This window comes from Thermobia domestica, chromosome 3 (genome assembly GCF_964235325.1).
Source record: "Thermobia domestica chromosome 3, izTheDome1.hap1.1, whole genome shotgun sequence".
NCBI lineage: Eukaryota > Metazoa > Arthropoda > Insecta > Zygentoma > Lepismatidae > Thermobia > Thermobia domestica.
The window spans coordinates 124224093-124249300 of NC_137456.1; the positions used below are offsets into that span (position 1 = coordinate 124224093).

Consider the following 25208-nt stretch of genomic DNA (forward strand, 5'->3'; position numbering starts at 1 on the left):
ACAGAAGATTGTTCATACTTTGCCGGAAGAACGAAATTACTTATCTGTGTTCCCTAAAAGAAAGAACCTTTTTATGTTTAAAAAGTTTTGACAACCACTCTGACATGTTCATCAATAACTGTGTCGACCTCAAATAGCAAACTTTTTCAAGTTCAGCTTTAGCATTAGTCGATCGATTTTCTGTGACGAGAAAAAGTTAACAGTGCCAGTCAATTGAATTACTAAAATTGTGCAGGACTATACTACTGCTTTTTCTTGATACCCTTCTAAAAAATAAAATGAAATCTTTGTTTTACGTCCCGCTATTATGCCGGCTAGGCTAAAGGAGACGGTGATAATGAGAATGAATGAAATGGTAAAATGAAGAAAGTGGGAGGAAACAGGAGAACCCCGAGAACTCACACACACGGTGTTTGTCCACCACGAAGTTCACGTGGCGAGAGCGGGGATCGAACCAAGGACCTCATGCACCAAAGTAACGCACTACCACTGAGCCATCGCGGCCCTTTATATCTTTCTACTATACAATATAAGAAGTTCCTAATCATATTCTTAGATGTTTATAAGTGTCTTAGTAAGTACGAACAATATGGTAATTTCAAAAAGTAGGTTAGTTAATAATTATAAAACGCTGTTAAATGAATAGTTACTTTCAGGATTTTTCTTATAGCGAAGAAATATAAGTGCTCGACAATTACCACATCATAAATTATACTTGTCAATGTGTACTCGTATCATCTTAGTCTCGTGTATTTTCAATATATACAAGGTTGTTGTTTAGAACACAATAGAATTTTGTCGCAATAGGCCATATAATGTGTGTTTCACCGTATTGATGGAATAGAAGTCTATACTGTAAGAGAGAATAGCCAGGAATAGATGTGATCGAAATTATTGTAGTTCATCCTTTTGCAGCACAGAGGCTATATAAAACTGGAACCAATGCCTAATATATTGCAGGACCTACTACTCAGTTTTTGTTGAGGCTTAGCACCCCAACTAGGTTCCAGCTTGTCCCAGTAACACATGGATGTGGGGTCGATATAGGGAAATTGGAAAATTTCGATATGGGTCCACATCATTTTCATAGGTAGAGCCGAGATGGGATAGCAACCATTTTGATGGGCTGGCCTTCATGAGGCACTATTGGATGCCCAGGTGTATCGATCTGGGTAAATGTCAAATACTTAGATGGAGCGATGTGTGTGTTTCTCGTAGAGTCCAAGATTGGTTTGTTGATCTGAAATATTAACAGAAATACTTGCTTAAAGATCGAAATATTATACTACTCATTACTCTTGAAATACAAAGCACCGACTTCTATTTCGTACTAAAGGAACGTGATGCTTATTATTTTCACGCACATTTTAATAAGAATTCCGTTATACTTTGTATACCTGGTGTATACATATAAAGTGTATCAGAATCCCCATTAAAACGCTTGAGTGGTTAACCTGCACGTGGAAATAATTAAGCATCACGTTCCTTTGATAGGAAGTAAAAAAGTGTTTCCTTTATTTCACTAGTAATGAATGGAAGAAAATTGCATTCTTAGAATTTAAGTAAACGTTTCTGAAACAAGTATTGTTTCAAGTACCGTATTGTATTGTTGGCAGTTCTAGTGTGTGTTTAAATCCCATACCTGCTAGAGATAAATCACAGACAATGTCTCATCGTCAGACAATTCGTTTCTTAAATATTATATATATTATTATAAATATGTATAAGCGGAAAAGAAGCATTTTCCATATCTATTAATAAAATTCACACCGATCAAATCACCAGACACATTATCGATGAAGCCGATGATACGTATACATTACCTCAGCCATTACACAAGTGATTTGTGTGTTTTACGGTATTAATGCGTGTGGAGTATATTCAAACCTATAATGAACAATATACATTTTTTTTCTTATGTGGAAATCATAGTAGATGAGCAATGGCGTACGCAAGGGACATAGTGGATAGATAGATCACACTTATTCTGAAAAGATATGAGATTGATTGCTTGGAGTTCTTCGTACGCCACTGGTGTTCTAAACAAAGAATTGCAAATAAAACTCACCTCTTTTCCAATCAAACTCAAACATTCTTATTGATAGATTTTTCTAAGAGAAATGAAAACTACACCCTCCATTCCAAAAGAAACCGAACGTTTAAAAAAAACAAAAAAGCAATGTACATTTTGGAACAAATCATTTTTATTAATCAATGTATTCCCCTTCTGCATTGATACACATATTTGCACGCTCCAACAAGTTGTCAAACGACTTCTTCATGTCCTTTATTGGAATGGTCTTTAGGACGGCGGTCGTCGCCTTCTCAATGGCATCAATCGATGCGTGCCACTTTCCTTTCATCGCCAAATGCAGTTTCGGGAACAGATAGAAATCGCACGGAGCGAGATCTGGTGAATAGGGCGGATGATGCAACCGAATAATGTGATTTTTGACCAAAAATTCAGTTACAAGTCGCGAACGATGTGATGGTGCATTATCGTCCAAAAGAGTCCAACTGTCGATTTCGCGATATTCGGGCCGAATACGACGAATTCTTGCCAGCAAACGCTTCATGACGCCCAAGTAAAACTCTCCAGTGACTGTCTGGCCGGGCTGAACAAATTCTTTGTGGATAATTCCTTTTGAATCGTAAAAACAAATCAGCATCACCTTAACTTTTGACTTCACCAAGCGACTTTTTTTTGGGTGTTCCTTCATCCGGCGCTCTCCATTCAGCACTTTGCCGCTTTGTTTCGGGCTCATATTCAAAACACCACGTCTCGTCACCAGTTACAATCGATTTCAAGAAGTTTCGATCCTGCCGAGCACTTTTAACGATGTCTTTGCAATGCGCAATTCGATCAACTTTTTGGTCTTCGGTGAGTTTGTGTGGTACAAACCGCGAATTAACCTTCTTAAGATCCAAAACTTCGGTCAAAATGCGGTATGCGGTTGTTTGAGGAATGCCTAATTCCATTTCAATAACTTTCACCGACGATTTTTTGTTATGTTTGATGAATTGACGCACTTTTTCGATGTTTTCTTCCGATAATCCGGTTCTGGGACGGCCTGATCTTTCGTCATCATCCAGCGTCTCTCTACCCGATTTGAATCGCCTGAACCACTCGTAAACTTGCGTACGGGATAGACACTCATCACCATATGCATTTTGTAGCATTTGGTGCGTTTCACTAAAAGTTTTACCCAGTTTAACACAAAACTCAATTGCAGCTCGTTGTTTGAAACTCATTTTCCGACCGATGTACACAACATACTGACAGTTGAAACGCAATAACTTTGTTGCCGTGCATCCAAATGTCATGACATTTATACCAGTTGTCAATGAGGGACTACGCCATCTACCGGTAAAATATTACAACAGATGGCACTAGTGGTACTATTTGTTTTCAAAAGTTCGGTTTCTTTTGGAATGGAGGGTGTAGAACCAATTGTACATCATATGTTCTGTATCAAACGAGTCGAGGCTGAACTTCTGATTGCTGTAAACACGCGTTGCAGTTGAATATTTTGAGCAGAACAGATTTTTAAGAATGATTTTTTAAAAAATAAATATTGCTGGTGAAAGATTTATTACAAGGAAATAGTTACATTATTGATCTCAAATACAAGAAAAAGAAGTTCTGATTATTACATATAATTATTCATCATTTTACATAATTATGTACATCTAATTATTTTAATATAAGAATATAAACGTATCTTTCACCAACAGTCTCCTTCCTTTGCATTCTATGACTCTCCTAGTCTCTATTATAGCACTTTTCAATATTTTCTCCTGTTTTTCTACAGGTATCCGTCATCTCGTTGTCTTAACATGATCTGAACAGCACATGTAAGAATGCGGTAATGGAAGCCTTTTTTTTTTTTTTTTTGTTAAAATATCAAACACAAATGTGTATCAGAAAACGTCAATACTTAAGAGGCCCACACACGGTCCATGGTTTGCGCAAACAAGGCTGTTTGTGCAAACAGTTTGACCGTGTGTGGCGATGTATGAACTGTTTGCGCAAACATTTGTGCAAACATTTTCCACATCGAACTCGTTCGAAAATTGTTTACACAAACATGATGTTTGCGCAAACACGTGGACCGTGTATGGGCATGTTTGTGCAAACACGAGCTTTATTTCCGAGTAGGAAGCCTAGTGTAAAGACGCTTATTTCTTGCGCTATGGCATCAATGAATAGGAATCAAGAATTCTGGCGAGAATTTATTGACCTTTATCGAAATTTACCTGAACTGTGGAAGGTAAAGAGTGAAGATTATAAAAACAGGAATTTGAAAAATGCGGCATATGAGAAGTTATTGCAGATTTCAGATGAGAAACGACATGGCCTTGAGTTGGCTTCACACGGCGTCCAATTGGCATTGAGCGGTGTTGACAGTTCGCGACAAGCAGTTATGCACGCTGTTTTTTCGCGCTACTGCGAATCTTGACAATATCACAGGCGCTACTTAAAAATATTGTATTAGTACATTAACTGCTCACTTTAGGAAGTAGAGAAAAGAATTACGAACACATACGTGAAAACTACATCTTTCTATGTCAACTGGTGGTCATGATACACGCTTTGAAAGGTTACCATGTAAAACAATTAGTAAAACGAGCGTTGAGTCCCGCGTCTAATTTCCAGTGGATTTTGTTTCGATTTGCAAATAGAACTCACAACTTTTATTACAGCATAATCAGGGGTGTAGCCAGCAGGTTGTTCTAGGGGAACATTACCAGGGGGAGGCAAGTTTTTCACATATTAAAAGCAGAACAAATTACCTCTTTCACAACATGAAAAGCATTTTAACTCACCATACATACATGCTTACTATGCGCATATTATATTTTCACAATGCTTCCTTATCAAAAGATGGATCGTGACAGTACTGAAATTAAAAACCGGAGTGTAAAAGATGAATCAATAAGCTATTCATAAGAAAATAAATGCTGTTTATAGCAGTCTGTTTATCTGACTTTGTGTTTATGTAGGTTAAAATACTAAAGAGGAAAAAAAACGAAAAAAATATTAACTCCGATATTATTATGCAATAATATAGTAGAGAGTTCACAGTGCACCCAGTTAGGGAAATGAGAATATAAAGCATATGATTAATTTTAGTTGATTCAATTAGGTATAGAAACCGTATTGATGATGATTGATTTTTTTTTAAATCATATTTTATTATAAAGTCCTTCATTTGCATTAACTGTTAAATAAGTTTATTAAACATATACCAGACGAACCTCATTTTGGAGCTGGAAATAGTTCGGAAAGACAGAGCCCCCTTTTCCTCCGTGGCTACATACCTTTGCAATCTTTGCCATCATCGTAAGAAGTCTGTAATTTGTTTTGAAATTTACTTCAAGATAGACCCTTTCTTATTCGACAGAAGGAACGCAGTATGTTTTCTGTTTCTTTTTTTCTTTCACGTTCCACTGCCTTATGTGCGACTTTTAACACCCTCTTTTCTCCTCTATAAGGGAATCAAAAGCATCAGGCGTCTGAATGGTGTCATAAATTATATCGTAACCCAAAACAAACTCGAGCATATCGAGTTGCTTAGGAATCGGATGGATTACTTTCGTGGCACCTACACCGCACGAAGCCAAAGCGTGCTATTTGTTATGAAAACAGAGAAGGAAACAAAGGGGCTAGTTGTGTAGAATTCATCAGTGTCTCGTTGCTTTCTTTCGTGGTAGTTCGTTTATTCTCCAAAATTATAGTTGACAATGTCTTTAAGCAAACCGAGTACAGCAGAAGTTTTATTTTCTGTCTTCCTTTTTTTCTTTTTCTTTCAAGTGCTACGAAGTCAAGCTCGAAGAATTATTTTTTGTGTTTACAGTTTTTGGAACCCATAAAAATAAATTTACAAGAGTCAGATTCAGACAAAGACTAAATATTAACTGACATAGATGATAGTGAAAGTAGTGTTGAAGACAAGTGTTTAGCATTTTCACTGGAAAAGTTAACATGTAAGTAATTTAGTTGCTATATATACTTCTAGGATGCACAGTCAAAATTCTTGAGTTTGCTGGAATAGTACATTTAAATTGCGAATAATGTTGCCAATGTATGTGTCCTAATCAACCACTCTTTCATCCACACCCTCTTCTTTCTTTTTGGTTTCGCGGGTATTTCCGCTTCCAAAGCACAAGCAATTACTATCGCTAAACAAGCTGCTTCAGTGGACATGCTTACGCGATTAAACTCAAAATTGAACTGAAGTTTGTGCAAACAGTTGTATCGTGTATGGCCGAGTGTTTGCGCAAACACGATGTTTGCGCAAACCGTGGACCGTGTGTGGGTCCTGTTACAATGAAACCGCCCATAAAATATACTTCCATATTACGCATAAATTTTCTTTTTGTCCTGACAAAAATATACATAATATTATCCTTCACTTCTTTTTCTTCTTTTCTCCCTCAGATAGGGACACGTACAGCTGACAGATGACGAGAAGAACCGTAGCAGAAGTCGTGTGACGTAGGTATGGGCTCGCCCACTTTTCGCACGGGGGTTTCAAATGACACCACGGAATAGTACACATAACTTTACCCGGAGTAGCAGACGACATCTAAGTACAGACTACACCTCAAAAACCGAAAACGGACTTGACAGTGTCGTTGACCTTTCCCCGGTTCTCTTGTTTTAGGGTTCTTCTCGTCATCTGTGACATGTACGTCTTCTTCCTCTCCACTCCACCCCCCCCCCCAACGTTTTAGTAACTTCTTCAGAGTAAACAGGAGTTACTCTCTGTACATATGCTTAGCACACACACACACAAAAAAGAACTTTCCACAATTCGAGAATAAACCTGTGCTGCAGTAAAATAGACAGAAAACCCCTTCCCTACAAAATAACCTTGTCATAAGCCTTGTAGAGTTGCAAGCTGGGCCTGAAATTATTTTCTGTCGACAATAAATTGTTTCTTAGTGGGAAATCTAGAAAACCTTCAATGAGTAAAAAGAGTCGTGGAGAACCAGTTAGTCGTATTGTATGACCAAGAATTCTATGCGAAACTTTTTCAATTCCCTGACAAATCAATTCTTCTGTTCCTTGAAGCTTGGATCTTTTCCTTAACATCAATTCAACGTCGTACACTCACGTAGTATATAGACCCCTTTTGCTTCTTTACAGAGGGTATTTTAACTTCATCCCATCAATAATTCGAACACTTGAGTACAGACTCCGATATTAGTATATATCATAACCTTTATAGTATACTTTATACTGCAATGAATTACGGTACCGCATGAGCTGCAATAATCTAAATTTGTGTAACATTTCTGTAACGGACACCTCCCATATACGTATATACGGACAAATAATCGTGATTGAATCAGTGTCGGTTATTCAGAGGTTTCACTGTATAATAAAAATAAATCAAGTCAGTAAATAAATATGGCATTAGTTTACATACATTTTACAACAAAAATAACTGTATAATTTCCTTCCTTGGTTCTTTAACATCGGGGAAGAGAACGCGTAAGTTACCTCAAGCATGCATGCGAAACTGTGCAGAATGGCTATGCAAGAGAGCCTCGACCCAACAAAGGCAGATGACAAATCGTTTAAATGTCTTTGAGAATTGTTAGCCGCAACTTGCACCAACGACTGAATCTTGCGAAGGTGTTAAGGATTACCGATGTCCATCGACGGGAACCGAAGTACAACGCCAGGAAGTTGTACGAGTGCTATCTGCAAACCAAGAACCATCATGCACGTAGGTACAGAGACAAAGGCGTGGAGCGCTTTACAAAATGAGCCCGACATGCAAAGAGGCTTTCCCTAAAGAGTTCATGGTGGTTGCTGGCTACTGTCACTGAGGCAAACTGAAGATTCACAGGGTGAAGAACAACTTCAAAATAAACTCACAGTAGTACCAGAAGATGATCTAAGGCCTATCTACGAGCAGGAGCTATCAGGAATATATGGAGACATCAACATGTTGAGCATCCATCAAGAAAACTTCAATGCACACCTAAAGATGGTCTCTCGCATTCTATCAAGATATGAAGGCCACTGAATACTGCCCATATCTTTCAACAGGATACCTGCGAAAGTTTTCAGAGGCAAGTTCAATGGACTTCTGTGAATTTGTACTGCGTACAAGGATTTCGGGCAAAAGACATGTGATAATTGGGAGTTTACTCTGGAAAGTTGTGAAAGAGGAATGGAATAAGATCTCTCCAATTGTTCTTCAACGGAACCCTCTTCGGTAGAAATTGCGTTGCTGGGCCATCATTCGGAACCAAGAGAGACATATCGAGCACTGGCGCACCTGGCACCATGGATTTTCTTAACTATTTGGTAAGTGCAATTTGGTAACACATACGCGGAACAATCTTTGTAACAGAGATACATACATATGTATAAAAAAAAATGGATTAAAACGGAGTATATTAATGAGATTGGCATACAATTGTTATAATAAAATTCAGTAGCAGCTGGAATAAATTGCATTTTAACACGTAAGACATAACTGATCATGTTTTTAATTTTATTATTTTTTCATTCTTTACTTGCAGAGTAGCTCACAATCATTAGAATTCTCAACATGATGGATGAGAAACTATCAATTTCCCGCTTGTAATAATCTGACAAGTAATACCTGGTTAATCAGAGAGTAAGTAAACATAATTTGGCTTTATATTATGTAACGCAGTATCTTTGCATGACGTAGTAATACCTTTTTCTAGTACTATAGAAATTTATAGATTTATAGAATATAAACTAATACAGTAATTAAAGTTTGTCATTTTTCAGCACCGGGGTTACATGAGACGGGACTTAACTGTGATTCAGTGTTTCTTCCAGGCATACTTCCTGGGGAACTAACCCTCCTCCCAACTAACTGCCCTCCAACATAAATGCGATTACATGCAGTGGCGCCTTTAGCGGGTAGGCCGGGTAGGTACGGACCTACCCAAAAAAAAATTTAAATATATAAACGCTAAAAGGTACAATAAAGAGTAAATATATTTTCCACTATTTATATTAGTGATAGATAATTATTTAACAAATAGCATCAACCACTACTGTAAAAGTAATTTCGCACTGTCATGAACCAATCCAGTGTGTATATAAGCGAAGCAGCGGGCCAGCTCAAAATTAAAATTCTAAAGCCGCCCCTGATTACATGTCACTTTTGTGTAGGATACGTTCTTTAGCAAATAGTGTCTCAGTATAGTCTCCTTATATTTTGTTTCCTCCTCCCTCCCAAGACTTTTTTTTAAATAAAAGTCTGATTGGAGCCAATATTTTTTTCCAAGGCTTATTTTGTATTCTTACAGGGGATTGAAATCGGGACATGTGCGGAGGAAGAATAGCAATTAGCAGGGAGTTCAAAATTGCTTTTCAGGATACATTTAGTCATATGCTGTCTAATCTACGACTTATTGACAGAAAATAATTTTGTACTTGTTACTTATCACGAGGAGAGATAAGAAACCTCTGATAACATACCTGCTTAAAGTTTAGTGCAATACTTGTGAAGTTTTTCCCCGACGGAAAAAATGCTAAGTAATAATTACTGTCTGTGCTGCGCAGTTAATTCCAAGGAAGATGGGTGTGGCCAAGATAATAATACATATCATTGTTAAATATTTTTCATGACACCATCGAATTAAATAGAAATATTTGTTCTTATCTGAAAACACCGCTAATATAGTTAATGTCTTAACGATGTGCAGACGTAATCACTTTATCGAATGTTCAATATGTTTGCTCAAGGACACCATGCATGAAAAGTGATTCATAATATATCTATTTAGATTGTTTTATTGGTATGTGGAATATGTTACCATAATCACGTACTGATAAAGCGTATCTACATTTCGTTCTGGCACACACACGTCCAAACACAGATGCATATGAGAAAATAAAGTATCGTCCTTGCTTATAGGCTACTTAATGCTGTTACAAAGAGATTGACTTTGAAACTTGGCAAATAGACAGGACATCTTAGGCCAATCCAATGGGTTAGAAAGGTTTAAAGATAAGAAGAACGGAAGGGAAGAAATCCGAAGCATGAACAGCGATAGGCTGCATCCGTCCAGACACAGTCATATTGATTGGACTATGAACACTGTATTGAAAACTAACATTATTTGAGGTTGGTGTTCATACATATTGCACTAAGACAAGTACTATACGGCCAGCATATCAAAAATATGGGAACTATATGACTGAACCCATTTTTGTCTCTATGACCAACCCTACTAGGGGACAACAGGAAATTGGACTCCCAAATGGGCAATTAACATGTGCGATTGGGTCTGGTAATGTGCGTCGTACCTTAACACGAAAAAAGGAAGTAGTACATGTAGGCGGCGTTACCGGGAGAGAGCAGTGGTCACGGTTTCTCTCCGAAATGGGGACTTACACGTACCATTGAGTCCGGGAGGAGATATTAGATGTCTCAATGTGCACGTGGTACCTTAACACGTAAAAGAGAGGAAATTCCATGTTGTATGGACGAAACCTGCCAGAGGAGCCACCCTCTCCCAAATAGCCATGTCTTTAGAGGTAGATAGCCTACATCATTCATTGACTGGTAATGTATGGTGTACCTCTACCGTAATTAGAGGAAGTCCGAAATTCCTTGGACGTTCCTACCAGGAGAGGAATATCAATCTGCTGCCTTAAGGGGGACAGAACAGCGACTGGGGAAAGATGCCGTTCTTAGGCATCTAGGTAAAGGTTTCCGATCCCAGTGGAATTCAGGAATCTCTCTAAGATGACTAACATGTACGTACCACTTGGTCCGGGATGATATACGGGAATATTTTGACGTTCCCTGTTCCTCTACACAGAAGGCAGTAGCCATTGAACCATAGTTGTAGGCAGGTCCGGGATTAAGCCTCCTCGAGTTCGTCTGGGGTTTCCGGATTGGGTTAGACTCTGTCGGGCTGTGGTCAAACCGTGGTATTCAGAAGCTGGTGCTTGCACTGGTGGGGGGTGAGCTTGCCTTACAACGCTCGGGCACAATTCCTGCAGAGCATGGAAGGTCTTTAATCACTAGCAAGGTTGTCTCGACCAATAAGTTAACTGGTAGGCACTAAGTACTTCGGTCTGTTCGCGCAGTGGGTATATCTCACTTTAGCAATAAGGGCTTACAAACTTCAAAAGTTCCAAAGATTGAGGGGCATCATTAACAGGTGTACTGATGCACGAGGACAGAAGATGTCCAATAACTGAGAAACTACAAGCTGGATGATTTAACGGAACCAGTCTATTAAATCAGGCCGAACGGCGGCAGTGTGTCAGTATATGTGAAATATGTGGCAATAGATCACTCCATTTTTAATGTCTCAGTGACTATGAAAAACTTCCTCTGCCTTTTCAACGGAGAAAATGTACCTTTGTCCTTTATACATTGGTTCGTGTTACCTGCAATAACTGATGGGGTGATGGCAGTTTAAAACTTACAAGCAGCAACAGATCGCCAGGTGTTTGAGTAAAATTTTATTTTTTACTTGGAGAAAGAAGAATGAAGGACTGAAGAAGAATGATAACGTCTTCACGGTTTTATTGATCAGGTGATTCTCAGTTGAATGCTATTGAACAATAGGGCATGGTCAATAAGTATCGTATTCTAGTTCAGTCTTGCGTACTGATAATAATGGGAATAAGAGCCGTAGATGAGAAAGAGAAAACCACTGAAATACCATTTCTATCTAGTCGATAGTTTGGCGTTTTCCATCGATGCATACTTTAGCTTACATACATATATACGGGAATTCTCTTTCTCTCTGTGTGTGCGTGGTTTCCTCGGATTCTCCCGTTTCCTCCCACTTTCTTCACTCCACCATTTCATTCATTTCTCATCATTAGAGACCGGATGTTTAGGCATTAAAAATCTGGAAAATAGGCAAGCAAACTTAAAATTTCAAAAATTACACTAACGCTCTATTTAGAAGAGTTTTCGTTTGTGATGTAAGGTTATGGAGGAGGCTACTGTGCATAACGTTTAATAACATCAACAGTAGCCCGTCCTACCACAGAGCCATTGTTTTGAGACTCTACTATGCTAAAATTTACATGGGAAGGACCTTTCCAAAACCGATTTATTTTTCGGCAGCATTTTGCCCATTCCAAAACCTTCACTCTGGTATTCAACAGCATAGAGACTAATATGTTTGCGTAGCGTTTTGTTACTTCGTGAAACTCTGTTTAACAGATGTTGCTCTTTGCAAGTTGTTCAGATGGAAATGGATCAGTTTATGTGACGGAATGTTATTTGCAGTTGTCGAAGTGAGACTGTATGCGGTGGTATACTATACCGGCTCTGGTTTTTAAGTGATCAAGTCATACAATCACTGGAGAGCAGATGCTAAAATATCTTTAATAAATCCTTTTTTATACACAGTAATTAATGAATAGCTTTGCACGTAAAAAGATTTTATTTCTGATGTAGAAATAATTTCTAAGTTGACAACATCGACCTTTCTGTTATCTTTTTCCTATCGTTTGTTTTTAAAATACTGTTTTCAAAGAAGTCCATCAAGTTTATATTTTGATGTGCCATATTGAATTGTTTCTTTGTGATGTGTGTGTGTTCTTGCTTTAATGCAATAATTGTGTTTTGAGCATGGGCGAATTTAGAGATTGTCTGCAGTCGGGGCGGATCTTCTGGGGGTATGGAACATTCCTCAGTCGAGTGGGGAGTCCGTGAGTTTTCTCGCAGGAAATTGTTAATATAAGAATTTGGTTCTTGAACATTCTTTATAATACAACATAAGGGGATATTTTTTTTTCAGCAAGCTGTTGGTAGGGGATCAAAGTCTCTCCATGTCCTCCCTGTAACCACAGAGAAGCTCTCCAATGGTTTTCAGTCACTATATAAATAGAAATGCAATCTTTTAGACAAGTTACCCTCACTGTATTTTAAGTTGAAACATTTAGATAGCCGGTATGTCGAGTCAAAGTCGTAATAAAAGATACCGCCTCTGCCTTTTTCCACTTCCAACACTGAGTATATGATTCCGCTAAAGACATGTTTTAGGATACATATTCAAGTGTAATGTTCATCAGTGTTCGTAGGTTTCCTTAAGAAAATTTCCCTCAACAGACTCCAAAATTTCCCTCTTGTCACGTTTTCCCTATTTTGTTCAGTGTCTAATTCCTATGACAGAAGTTATGTGATAAGATTAATTATATTAAAGGAAGTGTCAAACATATTTGTTTTATTGATTTATTTCTTGTTTCTATTTTTCTATCTTTTCTTTTTTTTTTTTTTTTTTTTACAAAAAATGCTACAAATACACCCATCCAACAAAGGAAGTAAATTATGCTACGTTGAACAGACACACACACACACACACGCACAGACAAACTATTAATATTATATTGGTTTATTTCTGAAGAACAAAGAAAACTTAAGCATTTGTATTGGTCAATTAGTCAGCGCGAGAATTTCTCTGAAATTTCATGTTTTATCGAAAAAATCCCTTTTCCATTTCTGCTAAATTTACCTACAAAATTTCCCAGGATTCGGGAAATTTTCCTCAAACTACGAACACTGATCTTCATTAGAAATATCTTATTTTGGTGGATGAATATAAAGGGATTACTCTTTAACTCGATGTTGTCTGCTGCTCGTATAATGTGTTTGACATTGAAAACTGACTAGTGAGAATCGGAAAGCTTCCAAAGCGAGATTAACCAATAAATTAAGTAATTAGGCGTATTATTTCTTTTATTGTTTACATTTTTCGTTTTTCTTGCTTTGAAGCCACGTAAGTGTGGAAGTGGTATTAACAAGTAGGCTTCCATGTGTGTTGCTAATGTGATATAATGATGAGAAAAAAAATCTTTATCGCCTTATCAAAATAATAATTGACGTCAAATGTTTGGACGTTTTCACGTAAAATAAACAAGTAAGAACAGTACATGACATCTGATAGAAGCGAGGGGAAAAAAGAAAAAAGACACACATTACTTTTTATAAATAAATTAATAAATAAATGATCAAACAAAATTACACTGATGTAAATCTCTCTTTTTCTAGGTATGAAAAATTATGATGCTTTATTTGAGATTAAGATACTATACTGTTAGTCCGTGGTGTAATAATTTCCTGGAATGCTCGAAAATTTTCATAATACTTCGCTATAGATCGTTTTATTTAAAAAAAAAAATACAAATGTAAATATTTTCTTTACAAGAATTGAGAAAATCGAGAAATTCTTCTTGGCTAATATTATCAGACTTTTCTTCTATATGCACATGTCCTTTGTGTTTTTGGAGGTATAAACAACTGTATGAACTTAAAGATCTGAAGTTCTTTAAGGAATATTTTCTGGCTATACCATTAAGAGAGTATACATTTTCTATTTTTATTTTTTTATGAAATCAAAATACGGCCTCTCTTTTAAAGTCTGACATATGTGGCAACCTTATTTTTGTCGCTATAGAGTTGGATTACATTTTTTTTTTTTTTAATCGTAAAGGATGATACACAATGTGTGTCATTCTTTCCGATAAAAATGATGTAATATACCAATGTCTTCTTTCTTCATTTCCTTATTTGTTCACTTCCTGCTATAGCTACTCATTTCATTTCCTGCTAGCTGAAAAGTCGATTCATGGCGGTTCAGTGTTATCAGATTAAACTGGGATCCTGTAGTAAAGTCAAATTCTGAACAATACAAATTCAGATAAAACTTATGTTCTCCAGTATTCTGAAAACTGTAAAAGTAAGGACATTTGCTGGGTATTTGTTATTAACTTGTAAATAAATATTCATTATCTTGAGTCTACATTTTTCTCAAGATATTTCAAACCCCAAATCTTTTTATAATTTTCTACGAAGACAAAACATTAGTCAATAAACTAAAAATGCCTTTGAGATGGCCTTTGTTCTTTCCCAGTTCGTCATATGAGGATCTATGACGTCATAATTGATTTAAATAATTTTTTTGACAATGGGGAATATATCTTAAGAGAAACTATTTTCATTAAGAACTATTTTCTAAATACTTAAAAATTATTACGAGAAATTAGAATATATTATTCTTTGATCACTACATATATTTTTTATTTTAATGTAACAAAATAGAGACGGAACAAATGACGATCCTTAAGATATGAACATCCCAATATCGGCAAGGTGACCAGAACTTTTACTTTCAAAAACGGGACGCATACGAATCGGCGACGGGGGGAGGGGATGACTTCTGCATTGCATTTTGGGACTCAGCAGTGTTTTCAATTTACAAAATACAGAAGTAAGAATGATAACACAGTGGTTCTAACTTAAGTATTACTCAACAATACTTTTAACTACTTGAACACTCAGAATTCCCACTTGAACCACAGAACACTCTATTCTCATTTGAATATTCAGAAGTTCTAGGCACAGCTGAACCTTTCCAATGAGTGTTGGTACGGAAGAGGATAGAATTTGCATTGATCATTTATATTTTGACTAATAATTACCGGACACCTGGGTCATTTTTGCTTAGAAACGGGACATTTAGGCGTCCCGTTTGAGAATCAGAAAAAAACGGGACAACGGTTGAAAATAAGGGACTGTCCCGGCTAAAGCGGGACGTCTGGTCACCTTGAATATCGGTATATTTACTATATTATATAAAGACGGGGACATTATTCAATTTCTTCGTTCTCATGAAAGTGAAAATGGCTTTCTCTGGATCTTAATCATTAATTTGATTTATATTTGCTTTAGGGTGGGCACGGCAGCTCAGTGGCAGAGCGCTTATCTCTGGTACGTGGAGTCCCTGGTTCGATCCCTGGCCAAATAAGTTTGTGGTGGAATATTCCCGTTTCCTCTCACATTCTCATTCCACCAATTCTTCCATCATTCACTTGCCTTAATCATCCATCTCCCTTAGCCTTCAGGGCATAATTGTGGGACGTTAAACTGAAAGATTTCATTCCATTCCACTTCATTTCTTATTTGCTTTGCATTCTTATAGGTTACGCTGGGGTTATGAAGGACAATACCTACTACTAAACTGGATGCGTTCCTTCACTTAGTTGTATATCCGAGTCGTTCTACATACTTAGAGCAAAATTTAAATCGGCGATCCCGCACGTAGAAACCCGAGTGTGCTAACCAGAGCCTTCATAAAACCCTGAATCTTTAAATATAGCATGAATCCAAACAGTATAACATTCATTTCTAATGCAATATGTCACTATAATCCCGCCATATATTTCTTCTACTTCATTGTCATGATGGTCGGTTGTTAGTAGCCTATATACATTTGTATTATCACGATATGTACTGGTTTTGTACTTCCTTTACAAACATCAAGCGGTCACTACAGCATTCTACTTTGGTTACGTTTTTTCTTCTTTCGTGTCTTAATGCTTTCACGACACCAGTCTAGGACTTAACACCACCCGAATATTATGTAATTTCCCGACACTATTTCAATCTTTCTGACTATCGCACTTCACTCAAACCCACTATGCTTATTTTACATGTATCCATTTCCACTTTAAAATTATTTTCAAGTTTACTAAATATGAGTACGACCTTTTAATGTGTTGGCGGTAATGATTGCTAAATATTGCACTGTCCTGAACGTAAATGGTGGTGTTTGTAGTTCATATACTGTGTTCATATTGCTTAGTTACTAAATTATATAGTGCTTTACACACAATAAATACTTGTGGACTTTGTTAAAGTGTACTCGAATCAAAATAAGAAACTAATTGACATCTGGAGGAGCACATTCACTTGTTGTCACACCGCACAGTGGTAAGGAATGCCTAAAACGTGGCCAAAAATGAAAATGGAAAGTTGCTATCTGGTTATTTTTAAGTATCAGGTTCGCTACAGTAACAATTGGTCTCCTAAACTTCACCCATGGAAACGGCCAGTTGTTTATACCAGAGCTAGTATTGGAAGTCAAAGTGAACCTACTTTTGTGTATCTCATAATACCTACTGCGCGCGAGAAATATAGCTCGAGCTTCATATGAAATAGTTCATTGTATACTTTTCCGATCTATTTAAATCAAAATAGGCGTTGTTCCGAGAGGTATGTAAAGGATTTTAAGACCATATATTATTTATAATACGCTAGTTATTTATTTTCATTAATGTTTATATCAAAAAATGTTTGAAATTATTTCAAAGTGAATTAAGACCTGAACTCAAAAGTTATATCTGACGCCCCATTCCGCTAAATTTTGTATTAGCGCATAATCTACAACTTACTACAAGAATGTGATAAAAACAGCTGCGCTTAGCTGCGCCTTTTTTGTGCGTTGCGATTGAATAAAAGGTTGCAGTTAAAGAATATTTAAGTATTTTGTTAATGTTAAACAAAAAGTAAAAGACAGAGCTAAAATTATTCTAAAATAAGTGAAAATGATATTTACAAGATACATGCAAATAAGATAGTGAAAGGCAACAAATAAAAAAGGAGAAAAGATACTTCAGTAGAACATAGAAAAGGATAGTCGATGTATGCATATTTTAATTTCCATTATTTTATAATTCATAGAAATATATAGATCTACAATAAATTGAATCGAATAAAGGTAATAATTTAGTTCCAAAAGAAATCATCCAATTATCAAAAAAAAATAATAAAAAACTTGTTTTGATGAAATACCATTTGAAAAGCGATCTACAAATCATAATTGAAAATTTGAAACATCACCTCTCTTCGAGGAGTGGTCGTTGTATTAAAATATGTGACGATATGAAGACAGGCGTCGCATCTTTATTTTATAGAATGAAGGACAAATATCAAGAGCCCAATAGAAAGGATAAGTGAGTTCTTTCTTACAAGAATAATGAAGCTGTGACATCAATGTCTTCACACACGGACGTGGATACCATTGATGAAGTGCTAGCTCTTTTTCTTGATATGGGAATATCAAGAAGAAATACCTAATGTTGGAAAACAAGGCACTGGCAAAAGGCTTTAAATTGTACAAATATATGTCAATGTATTAATTTGATTCGCCATATTGGATCCACCATATTCAATTTTCCATTTTGATATCAAATTTGTATTCAGTGATGTCAAAACCGCTAGTATACAATTTTTGTTACCTTATTCTACTTTTTTTCAAAATTTGATCCGCCATATTGGATCCGCCATTTTAAAGTTTTCAATTTGGATATCAAGTTCATAATCAGTGAGGTCAAAACCCACATCATACCCATTTTTGTGTGCACTTTGAAAGAGATTTTGAATTTTGGCCATGTTTTTAGCATTTTGTACCACTGTGCACCATGAGGCGTCTGCTGTGATCCTTTCACCTCGATTAATAAACACTTCTGAACATGTTACAAGGAGGCAAGATTGTAATGTTGTTGCCCTCTTCCGCAGAATCCTTCCTCTTGCAACCACCACCACGACGTTTATAAGTGGCCCCTCTCTCGGTGATCTTAATAATCCCATGACATAGGCTCCCTTCTCAACACAAATTTCCACGTCGTTTTGAACTGTCAATTCGTTTCTAATTTTGATTAAAGTGTAAGTACATCCTTATTTACATTAAATACGGCCGTTGTCTTAATAATAAATAGAAAAGCACGTTCACGTTCAGTGTCATCACTATCCATTTTCAAATAAAGTAGGCAGGCAAATAAACTTACAAGGGACATCACCCAATTGTCCGGCTCCGATTTCAATGAAATTTTTGTTGCTGATAGAGGACATGTATTCATTACTTGTGATGACAGAAATTTTTGCCATCGTGCATGTTTTCTATTTTTTTAAATAATTTTTAAAGGTTGTGATGTGGTTAATAGAGATAACTGCAGAACTCCCTTACTACCCTTTGTAAACGGAGTATTAATGAAAGAACAACCATCTAGATACGTATAGGGCCTAGGGGGAAGTCGTATGGTACGTATGAACTTGACGGCAGCCATCTTGAAATCCGCCATTTTGAATTAAGGTCAAGTTTTTTTAATGGGAATAGGGTAATATGATACATAATTTCGGGTTAGAATTTAATCAGGAACACAATGGTGAAGTTAGTTTTAAGATGCGCTTATTTGGTGAAAAGTTATAGGCATATTAATTGTTTATACTTACTATGTGCGTAAGTCGCTTCCCTCCGCTTCCAACCCGCGTACTAATGATAATAAGTGGATAAAGGTTTCGGTAATACATATTATGCCTAGAGAAAAGTGATACGATAAGGGTATCATAGACGGCAGCCATCTTGAAAACCGCCATTTTGAATTAAAGTGAAGTTTTGAAAACTGAAAACCATAGCATGTGGCACCAAATTTTAATAGTAAATTTTCCCCAAAAGCCAATGGTATGCTTATTTTTGTTCTATAGTTAACCAGTATGAATGAATTTATGACTCTTCTAATGTGCACGAAACGTCCATTATTCGATCTTTCAAATTGGCAACACTCCTAATTTTCATCGCATGTTTGAAGATTCGAACTGGCACTTTGCAATTGTTTCCATGGCTCATGTCTTCTAAATTTATTACATTTTTTTTAAGAGTTGCGATTTGTCAGTTCATGAATAGTGTTGGGATAAGCATCCAGCAATCTTTCTGAATTTTGAAGACTTGCCATGTAATTATTAATTTCCTAGGCAGTGTAATTATTTTTTTTTATCCCAGAGTACATGAGGAACCTATGGACCTATGTGATGTAAAGAAATACAAATGAAATTATAAGAAATTGCTGTAACACGAACTCACAATTATCATGAAATGTAGCCTACATGTTGCGCAAACGACAAACAGTATTTTTTTTAAATAAATACAACCTTACAACTTTAAAGGAACAGCAGCAATGATAGAAAATATGAAAGAGACATAATATGACTGTTCCCAACGCATTGTTTGTACCATGAACAAAATATGAAAATAGGTAACTTATTTATAAAAAGGTGTAACTTAATCGAGTTCCCGCTCAATACTGATTATAAATCTTACAAACATGAACCATCGACAACAATCACTAGAAAACGAATGACTTTTTTGTCTGACTAGCAAAAATATTGCCATAGAAAATAAATAAATAAATAAATATACAATAAACAAATAAATATAAAACAAAACAAAAGACCATTGATTTACACAACAATCATATTTCGTTTCCTTTTTTGAAGTGAATTTTCAACTTATTACTCGTCTCATCTACTATCCATTACAAGCTACGTCTCCGGTATTACCTGAATGCAAAGTTGGAGTTCTTTCGTTCTGCGATGATTCATATCAGTAAACGAGTTTTTGAATTGCAGGTATAGGAAATAAGTAATTACATTGCCTATGAAATTAATAATTACATGGCAAGTCTTCAAAATTCAGAAAGGTTGCTGGATGCTTATCCCAACACTATTCATGAGCTGACAAATCGCAACTCTTAAAAAATGTAATAAATTTAGAAAACACGAGATATGGAAACAATTGCAAAGTGCCAGTTGGAATCTTAAAACATGCGGTGAAAATTAGGAGTGTTGCCAATATGAAAGATCGAATAATGGACGTTTCGTGCACATTAGAAGAGTAATAAATTCATACTGGTTAACTATAGAACAAAAATAAGCATACCATTGGCTTTTGGGGAAAATTTACTATTTAAATTTGGTGCCACATGCTATGGTTTTCAGTTTTCAAAACTTCACTTTAATTCAAAATGGCGGATTTCAAGATGGCTGCCGTCAATGATACCCTTATCGTACCTTTTTCCTCTACGCATAATATGTATTACCGAAACCTTTATCCACTTATTATCATTAATATGCGGGTTAGAAGCGGAGGTAAGGGACTTACGCACATAGTAAGTATAAACAATTAATATGCCTGTAACTTTTCACCAAATGAGCGCATCTTAAAACAAACTTCACCATTGTGTTTCTGATTAAATTTTAACCCGAAATTATGTATCATATTACCCCATTCCCATTTAAAAAACTTGACCTTAATTCAAAATGGCGGATTTCAAGATGGCTGCCGTCAAGGTCACACGTACCATACGACTTCCCCCTAGGCCCTATACGTATCTACATGGTTGTTCTTTCATTAATACTCCGTTTACAAAGGGTAGTAAGGGAATTCTGCAGTAATCTCTATTAACCACATCACAACCTTTAAAAAATATTAAAAAATAGAAAACATGCACGATGGCAAAAATTTCTGTCATCACAAGTAATGAATACATGTCCTCTATCAGCAACAAAAATTTCATTGAAATCGGAGCCGGACAATTGGGTGATGTCCCTTGTTAGCAGAGAGTGATTGTTAACTATTAGGAATTATCCTTACTCACAGGCAAACGTTTTTGTAGTATAAGTAGATAACAACAGTGGTAAAGGAAGTGGAAGGAAGTCGGTCAGGGCCTATATTAAAATATACCGTCCGGCCATTTGGCTCAGTCACAATGGCCGGCTACCGGATTCAAACCTGAGAGCTCCCGGTGGTGAGAAAAGAATTCGAACCATTGACCTACGTCCGCTCGGTGACTTTCACCTCTTATGCACTTCATGCGTATTTTCTTTGTAAACGTACCCCTATGGTTTGAACATTTCAATGTAATTACCTGTATGATATTCAGTGACAAGGATACTCTTATTGAAAAATATTCCGGCCACCCAGCTGTGCTTAGGAACACTCTACTCTCATTCATAAGCGGAAATTATTAAAATAAGTTTGTATTTTCTTTTCTTCTATAGAACCTGTATTTCAAATCTTAACACGAAATTGCCTTAGATACTATTGTGAAATGGGATTAGAGATATGTGGGTGGACAATTCTTCTTCTTCTTCTTCTTCTTCTTCTTATTATTATTATTATTATTATTATTATTATTATTATTATTATTATTATTATTATTATTATTATTATTAAAATTGTATGTACAGTAGAGCGTCGATTATCCGAAGTAATTGGGGGACATGGGTGTTCGGAAAACTGGTTTGTTCGGATAATCGAACTGTACATGTTTATTTGCCATGCGCGGAGCGGCACGCCTCAACTCTAAGCTGGCGCAGCTTTTGCTGTGAACAGCTTTGATACTGCCGCTAATTCTACAGCCAGTGCCAAACCGACAGAAGTGTGCTGATTGTTGAAACACAGCGAGTGGCGGCTTGGCCGGTCAGCAGCGCCTTATGAAGGCCCCATTAGAAGCAATGTTCCGCCAGCGGCGGCTCAGTGCGGCGACTACTGTGGGAAACTTGGTTTGGGAGTGAGGGGGATGATGGACGGTAGGGTGGGAGAGTAACAGGTGCGAGCGAGTACACAGTTCGGTTAAGCGGTCGTTCGGTTGACCGACGTTCGGATAATCGACGCTCTACTGTATATAGAAATGAAATACGTCTCACGGTTATGCCGGTTAGGCTAAAGGAAACGGTGATCATGAATAATGAATGAAATGGAGTGAAGAAGGTGGGAGGAAACGGGAGAATCCCGAGAAAACCCACGCACACGGTGATTGTCCACCACAAAGTTCACTTGGCGGAGGCAGGAATCGAACCCGGGACACCAAGCACCAGAGGTGAACGCTCTACCACTGAGCCACCGCGGTGTATGTATATTGAGTACCACGTAGTGTAATTTCCTCCAGTTACACATCTTGAAAATGAGAATAAAATCTTTCAATGTAACGTCCCATAATTATGCCCTTTCGGCAAAGGGACACAAATAGTAAGACAAGTAAATGATAGTGGAATGAGAATGTGGGAGGAAACGAGATTACCCCGAAAAACTCAGGAACACGATATTGTTCACCACAAACTAACTTGGCCGGGGATCGAACCAGAGACCCCACTCATTAGAGGTAAGCGTTCTACCATTGAGCAACCCTGTCCCCAAAAAAGAAAAATCAAATGAAGAACGAAAACTAGAAAAAATTCAAATATCTAAGGAACGTTATTAGCAAGTAAACAAACAAAACCAATTTGCCTTGAATTTGAAACTGTTACTCATTCAACAGGAGTACTGAGTGACAATGACATAAGCAAAGACTATCACACAAGATGTTTTTGTACAAAACTAATGAGTTTCGTTTTAAAATGTGAAAATAAAGTAGACTTCCAAATTACGTGAATTCATTACTGAAACTTAAAATAGTACTTCTATATCTACTGGTTGCAGTAGGGAAGTAAGATCAAAGATATTCTCTTCTTCGGACGCTAAATCCATATCGAAAAGCCATTACTCACTGTCTCTTACTTGTTTTGGTTTTTGAGAATTAACATTAAAACCGGTAGTTGTAATTAATGTCCACGTCTGGCTGCAATAAAAGTAATAAAATCAGATATGAAAAATATTATTGGTACTGAATCCATATCAAAAATCTCCTTGTATCTTTTATGCGGTCAGTGTTGTAATCGAATAAACGTATATTTTCACCACTTTCGGTTTCAACACATAGATAAAAGTCAAGACAAAACCAATTCCTGGAGGGACTGATCAGTTTCTGATATTCCTTACTGTTTTTGCTCTATGGAAATAAGTATTGAAACCGGAAGTACTAGTAAATTTCAACCACTTCCCTTTCGGTAGAGTCTTGTAGTTGGTGATGGTATGTTCTCTTCAAACGTTGAACCGATTGCAAAATATGCTTGTCACTATCTATTACCATTTCTGTTCTCTAGTGATGAACATTGAAACCGGAAATGGTTCATTTTTACCACTTCCGGTTTGGATAGAGCGTTAATGGAGAAGATGGAATCTATTATTGGGACGGTGAATCGGTTGCAAATAGCCGCTTCTCGATATCTTTTACTATTTATGCTCTGGAAATATTAGTATTGAAACTGGAAGTAGTAGTAAATTTCAACCACTTCCGGGTTTGGTACATTGTTGTGGGTTGTGACGATATGCTCTCTTGAGACACTGAATCGATTGCAGACAATAGCTTGCCACTATCTGTTATCATTTTTGTTATATGGTGATAAGTGTTGAAACCGGAATTTAAGGTTAGTGTAAAGGGACAAGTTTTGCCGATAGATGTCGCTACAGTCTTCGTATCTCTCCCATGTATTTTTTATCTTTCACGAAAATTTACGATTCATGAATGGTAAAATAATACCTGGTACATGGGGAGATACGAAGACTGTAGTGCCATCTATCGACAAAACTTGTCCCTTTAAGCCAACTGGTTTAAATAGAGGAGATTAAACCTATTCTTGGGACGCTGAATGGATTAAAAGAAAATCTTGATATCTCTTGATATATCTTGATATCTCTTACAATTTTTGCTCTGATACCTGTTGCCAGATGGGCGGACGGACAAAGCCGTTCTATGAGACTTCCGTCACTTATGCATAGCATAGTTTCGAAGTCTAATACTTACAAATATTAATAAACTAGATTGCAACGAACTTATCTCCAGCTTTCAAATCAGCGCACCGAATAGAAAATCATAAACTCTTTTATTGTACAAAAACCTTCGTATGGGGCCGCGGTGGCTCAGTGGTAGAGCGTTCACCTCTGGTGCTTGGCGTTCCGGGTTCGATCCCAGCCCACGCCAAGTGAACTTTGTGGTGAACAAACACCGTGTGTGTGGGTTTCCTCGGGGTTCTCCCGTTTCATCCCACTTTCTTCATTCCACCATTTCATTCATTACTCATCATTACCGTCTCCTTTAGCCTAACCGGCATAACTGTGGGACGTAAAAATCACAGACGAACGTACAGGATGAGTGTAACCTACAATATACTGACTAACAGGATGACAACATACTGTCTCTTACGAGGTTTCAAAGTGAAGTTATAAATATGCTGCAATTATAATGAAAAATGAGCACTATAATTGGATGTAACACTTGCTGTGTTCTATTTCGGAAACAAATGTATATCAAATCATATCATTAATTTATAATCATCACACGTTGCTTAATTTAAAGTTTGGAAATGTTTTGACTAAAATCTTACGGGATTTTCTGAAAATATTCTGCAAAATTTGAAGATTAAAGTGTAAAGTAATGGACAAATTACTACATCATTTGTTAGGCATCCTATGAAGTGTTTATGGCAGACATCTGTTGAAAATGCAGTTTCATTATCAATAAAACTAATATTATGCTGCATGTTTGAAGTTAACCCTTTTCTGCTGTATTTTTCTGAGTTATAGGTGATTTTTAAGGTATTCGTGCCTTCATCATTGAAATTAGAAGCGTCATTTCAGATTTTGCTTGTGGAGGAGGGGGCGAGGGAGAGGCAGCATACTCTGTTTTTATTTTTATTGGTATATTAGAATAAAATTGATTTAAAAACATGTATTTC

The 25208-nt window shown here is 36.7% G+C and overlaps 1 long non-coding RNA gene across 1 annotated transcript in view; it reads left to right on the forward strand.

Moving 5' to 3' along the window:
• The window catches only part of LOC145680700 (uncharacterized), a 46091-nt gene that overhangs the window by 16185 nt on the left and 4698 nt on the right, over positions 1-25208 (forward strand). The window contains exon 2 of the long non-coding RNA XR_014130662.1: positions 8545-8642. This is a non-coding gene — a long non-coding RNA (uncharacterized LOC145680700). The remainder of the gene's footprint in view (positions 1-8544; positions 8643-25208) is intronic.